The following is a 6,449-nucleotide window of genomic DNA, read 5'->3' as shown; positions in this document are numbered from 1 at the left end:
CTCTGAGAGACCCCTGATACTAGCCTAGATGATTTTCGACCCAGTATTTGCCTTATTCAGCAGACACAGCAGAAAGAATAAAGGTAAGACTTTACCCCAAATACCAGACTTTTGATTTTTATACTAAGCCAAAGAGAAGGCATGAGCTAGATAAGGACGTGAAGAGCTAAATAATTTCTCTCTTTTGTTAGATTATTCAATTGCTGCTTACAATTTACTGATATTACTAGTGTGTGCCTAGCCACGTGCTTGTCACTGCTGCGACTACCGTTGGGTGGAGAGGCAGTCCATGCCCTCACAGTTCAAGGGTTAGCAGGTTTAAGTTATGTATAATTGTTTTCTTGGCTACTCTGTTTCTTCCTATGATCACCTAGCTTTTTAGTTGGGAACTTGTGCTTTTGTCAAAAGCTGATTGTAAACACAAACAGAAGAGAGGACAGCATCAGAATCCAGTGTTACTGGTAATCTGGGACTGGTTTTCGTTCAGAATCTTGGGGATGGATTTAGCCTGTTTCCAAAAGTTGTTTTTTTGGTTTTGTTCTTTTTTTTAGGCTGACTGCTCTTGTCTTGTAATAAAACCACTCTACTGCCTTTCCGTCCCTTCCTGTCGTTCACTTCCACTGATATCATCATTAATCCCTGTGGTGCATGGCACGGGATGGGACCAGGGAAACTGTAAAGATAAGGTGAGTGTGCCAAGGCCAAAGTGAACAGTTACATGTAAAGGTCAGAGAATTAATACAACAATGAGAAATAAACAGATTACTCAAGTTGAAATTGCCACAAAGACCATGTGGGAAACTGAAAAGTTTTCAAACAAGTTTCTATGGTAAGTGTAGATTTTTTTTCTCAAATATAGACACTACTCTTGCTAATTTGGGCATCAGAATTTCTATAAAGCTTTGGTCATTTTCCAAATTGACGTAGCACTAAAAATTGTCCCAAAAGTATAGCTCTATGCTGGATGATAGCTCTCTTTCTTTTAAACAGCTTTATTGAGTTATAATTGATAAACAGTTAATTGCATATTTTAAAAGTGTACAATTTGATACACTTGGACATATGTAGACATCCATAAACCATCACCAAAATCAAGACAGTAATCATAATCCATCACCCCAAAAAGTTTCCTCAGGCCCATTTCTAATCCCTTCTTCCTCCTTTCCTTCACCACTTCCCTCACCAAACCCTGCTTTCTATCATAGATTAGTTTGCATTTCCTAGATTGTGGTATAAATGGAATCATACAATATGTGTTCTTTTATTGTCTGGCTTCTTTCACTCAGCATAATTATTTTGAGATTCATTCATAATTATTTTGAGATTCTTTCAGTGGTTCATTTTTACTGGTGAGTTGTATTCCATTTTATGGATACACTACAGTGTGTTTAACCATTCATCTGTTGATGGACATTTGGATTGCTTCTAGTTTTGGGGCTTTTACAAATAAAGCTATTATAAAACATTTGTATGTAAATCTTTTTTCTTTTTTTTTTAAAGATTTTTTTATTGGGGAAGGGGAACAGGATTTTATTGGGGAACAGTGTGTACTTCCAGGACTTTTTTTCCAAGTCAAGTTGTTGTCCTTTCAGTCTTAGTTGTGAGGGGCGCAGCTCAGCTCTAGGTCCCATTGCTAGTTGCAGGGGGCACAGCGCTCCAACCTACTGAGCCACCTGGGAGCTCAGCTGCAGCTCAGCTCAAGGAGCCATATTCAATCTTAGTTGCAAGGGGCACTGCCCACCATCCCTTGAGGGATCCAGGAATGAACTGGCAACCTTGTGGTTGAGAGGATGCGCTCCAACCAACTGACCCATCCGGGAGCTCAGTGGCAGCTCAGCTCAAGGTGCCCTGTTCAATCTTAGTTGCAGGGGGCGCTGCCCACCATCCCTTGTGGGACTTGAGGAGTTGAACCGGCAACCTTGTGGTTGAGAGCCTACTGGCCCATGTGGGAATCGAACTGGCAACCTAGGAGAATGGAGCTCTAACTGCCTGAGCCACGGGGCCAGCCCCTGTATGTAAGTCTTTATATGCACACATCTTTCCTGTTCTCTTGAGTAAATAACCTAAAAGTGAAATGGCTGGATCATATGGCAGGAGTATGTTTAATATTTTATTCATTCATTTATTTGTTTGTTTGTTTTTTAAACTAGTGTATTGGGGTTACAATTGTTAGTAAAGTTACATAGATTTCAGGTGTACAATTCTGTGTTACATCATCTATGTATCACATTGTGTTCACCACCCAGAGTCAGTTCTCCTTCCATCACCATATATTTGATCTCCTTTACCCTCATCTACCACCCTCTTCCCCCCTTACCCTCTGGTAACCACTAAACTATTGTCTGTGTCTATGAGTTCTTGATTCTCATTTGTTTGTCTTGTTCTTTTGTTGTTTTTGGTTTATATTCCACATATCATGAAATCATGTGGTTCTCTGCTTTTTCTGTCTGACTTATTCGCTTAGCATTATACTCTCAAGATCCATCCATGTTGTCACAAACGTTTGTATATCATCTTTTCTTACCGCCAAATAGTACTCCATTGTGTATATATACCACAACTTCTTTATCCATTCATCTATCGAAGGACATTTTGGTTGTTTCCATGTCTTGGCCACCGTAAACAAAGCTGCAATGAACATTGGAGCACAGTTGTCTTTATGTATAAATGTTTTCAGATTTTTGGGTTAGATACCCAGGAGAGGGATTGCTGGGTCATATGGTAATTCAATTCGTAATTTTGTGAGTAACCTCCACACTGCCTTCCATAGCGGCTGCACCAGTCTGCATTCCCACCAACAGTGTATGAGGGTTCCTTTTTCTCCACAGCCTCTCCAACACTTGTTACTATTTGTCTTGTTGATGACAGCCATTCTAACCAGGGTGAGGTGATATCTCATTGTGATTTTTATTTGCATTTCTCTGATGATTAGTGATGTTGAGCATTTTTCATATGTCTATTTACCATTTGTATGTCCTCCTTGTATGTTTAATATTTTAAGAAGCTGTCAAACATTTTTCCAAAATGGTTATACCATTTTGCATTCCCATCAACAGTATTTGAGAGTTCCTCCATATCATTGCCAACATTTGGTATGGTCAATCTTTTTAATTGTAGCATTTTAGTAGGCATGTACTGGATTCTCACTATGTTTTTATCTTGCCTTTCCCTAATGCCTAATGATATTGAACACCATTTAAAAAATACTTTTTTTTTAGAGAAGTTTTAGATGCACAGCAAAATTGAGTGGAAAGTACAGAGGGTTCCCATATAGCCCCTGATCCCCACAACCTCCCCTACTACTAACATTTTTTACAATTAATGAGCCTACATTAATACATCATTATCACCAAGTCTATAGTTTATATTACAGTTCACTCTTGATGTTGAACAAATAGATAATGGTTTTGACAAATGTATAACAACATGTATCCATCATTATATTATGCAGAATGGTTTTACTGCCCTAAAAATCCTGTACTACTCTTATTCATCCCTCCTCCCAACCTGATCTTTTCACTGTCTCCATAGTTTTGCCTTTTCCAGAATGTCATACACTTGGAATCATACAGTATGTAGTCTTTTCAGACTGGGTAATTACTTTCCCAAGTAATATCACTTAGTAATATGCATTTAAAGCTCCTTCATGTCTTTTCATGACTTGATAGCTTATTTCTCTTAGTGCCGACATCCATTGTCTGGATGTACCACAGTTTTATTAATTCACCTACTGGAGGACAGTGGTGAATTAGAGTCCACTGCTTGGAAGCAACTTTGGTTGCTTCCAAGTTTTGGCAATTATGAATAAAACTGTGTGCAGGTTTTTGTGTGGACGTGAGTTTTCAACTCATTTCAATATTTATACAAAGAATCATGATTGCTAGCTCATATGTTTAAGAGTATGTTTAGTTTTGTAAGAAACTAAAGATAGCCAAACTATCTTCCAAAGTGCCTGCACCATTTTCCCATTCCCATCAACAATGACTTCCTGTTGTCCCAAATTCCCACCAGCATTTGGTGTTGTCAGTGCTTTGCATTTTTGCATTCCAATAGGTGTATAGTGGTGTCTGTTGTTTTCATTTGCATTTCCCTGATGATATATAACGTGGAGCATCTTTTCATATGCTCACTTGACATCTGTAGATCTTGGAGAAATGTCTGTTAAGGTCTTTGGCCCATTTTTAAATAGGGTTGTTTTCTTATTGTTGAATTTCACGGGCTTTTTTGTTGTTTTGTTTGTTTTGTATATTTTGGATAACAGTCTGGTATGGTCTGAATGTTTGTTACTCCTTCCCCCCACCCCAAATTCATATGTTGAAATCTTAATTTCTAATGATACTAGGAGGTGGAGCTTTTGGGAGATGGTTAGGTCATGAGGGTAAAGCCCTCATGATTGCGATTAGTGCCCTTATAAAATAGGCCCCACAGAGCTCACTAGCCCCTTCCACCCCAGAAGACCCTCACCTGACCATGCTGACACCTTGATCTTGGACTCCAACTCTGAGAAATGTTGATCAGCCACCAGTCTATGGTATTTTTGTTACAGCAACCTGAACAGACTAAAATAGTCCTTTATCAGACATGTCTCTTACATGTATTTTCTCCAGTTCATGGCTTGTCTTCTCAGTCTCTTGATGAACACTTTATATATGCTTATTTGCCATCTGTGTATCTTCTTTGGTGAAGTGTATGTTCAAATCTCTAGTCTATTTTGTAAAATTGCACTGTTTTTTAACTGTTGAGTTTTGAACGAAGGCTTCTGGCCAAGGAATTCAGTCTTTGGTAAGAATGCAACCAACCATTAAGCTTCCAGGGAGAAGTGTCTTAGGAAAGCACTAAAATAAGGGAACAAACACTAGACTTGGGGATCAGAAGAAACAGGCTAGAGTCGTAATTCTGCCACATACTATTCCCTTCACCACTGGAACCTGTTTTCTGTAGTGTCAAAATAGCAATGCTTCTTTCATGAGATAATATGAATGAACCTCGTTTCACCAATAGGGTTCTCTGTTCTACCAGTTAGCTTCACTTCATTGTGAAATAATTCATTGGGTGTTTTTCCCCCAATTATGATACGTCAAACATAATAAAGGATCGAGAATAATATGATTAACACTCAATTTATCAAATCCTAGCATTTTGTCCTATTTGCTTTACATTCTTGGAGGGAACAAATACCCCTATATGCCTTCCCTAGCCCGGTTCATTTCCTTCAGAGAAAATCAGTCCTGAATTTGTTGTTCATCATTCACACTCATTTTTTTATACTTATGGCTTCATAAACAAAACCAATGTATTATATTGTTTTGCATTTTCAACTTTTATAATGTATGTATCATTTGACAACTGGCTTTTTTTCACTTGCTTGTTCATCCATGTCGATATATTTATATTTAGCTGTACTCCATTCATTTTAACTGCTGTGTAGCATTGCAACTAATAAGCTACATTTGTCCATTCTTCTGTTGATGGGCTTTTCTTTCTTTCTTTTTGTTAATATAAAACCATGCTGCAAATAATAGTCTAATGCAAGGCTCCTTAAGCATATACAGATTTTTCTCTAGAGCATGTGGAACTGTTGGGCCAAAGGGGGTATGCACCTTCATCTTTACTAGGTATTATCAAATCCAAAATAGATATATTACAATTTATACTTGCACTAGCAGGGCAAGGGAGTTCCCATTTCTTTACATATTTTCCAACACTTAAGGTTACTAGACATTAAAAATCTGTGTGACATCATTAAGGAAATGCAAATCAAAAACACCTTTGAAATATCATTACACACCTATTAGAATGGCTAAAAAAAAACCCCACAAAAACTGACAACATCTAGTGCTGGCAACTAGTGTAACTGAAACTCTCGTATATTGCTGGTGGGAATGCAAAATGGTACCGCCATACAATCCAGCAACCTTACTCTTAGGTGTTTACCCAAGGGAAATAAAAACGTATGTCCACACAAAAACCTTATGTGAATATTTATAGTGGCTTTATTTATAATTATTAAATGTCTTGTCATAAAGAAGTTTTTTATTTTAATACAGTCAGATTCAGTTTAGCTGTTTATTTGAAAGCAAGTTTGGATAGGGTCAAAGGGAATTTGAAAGCAGTTAGCAGTTGGTGGGAAAGGTGCCCCATCAAAGCAACACTACCAGTAAAATCAGAATGCATTCACAACTGTTTTGTCAAAGCTAAGCTATTATAGAACTAATCTCGGAGATCATGAGTACATCAAGGAAACGGTTAATTCTAAGAATTGCTTATGGGACTGCCCAGGCACGTTCATACTTGGAAACCAAGAGAAACTTCAGCAGTTGGTCACCCTCTATCAGAGAGCAAGAAAAAGGCCTCTGGAGTTTAAAAAATGTCTTAGAACATAGCAGAAATGAAACGAATCACAGGATTTACAGATAAAATATAGAATGCCCAGTTAAATTTGAATTTCA

This window comes from Rhinolophus hipposideros (assembly GCF_964194185.1).
Source record: "Rhinolophus hipposideros genome assembly, chromosome: 5".
Lineage (NCBI taxonomy): Eukaryota > Metazoa > Chordata > Mammalia > Chiroptera > Rhinolophidae > Rhinolophus > Rhinolophus hipposideros.
This window is presented reverse-complemented; position numbering follows the sequence as displayed.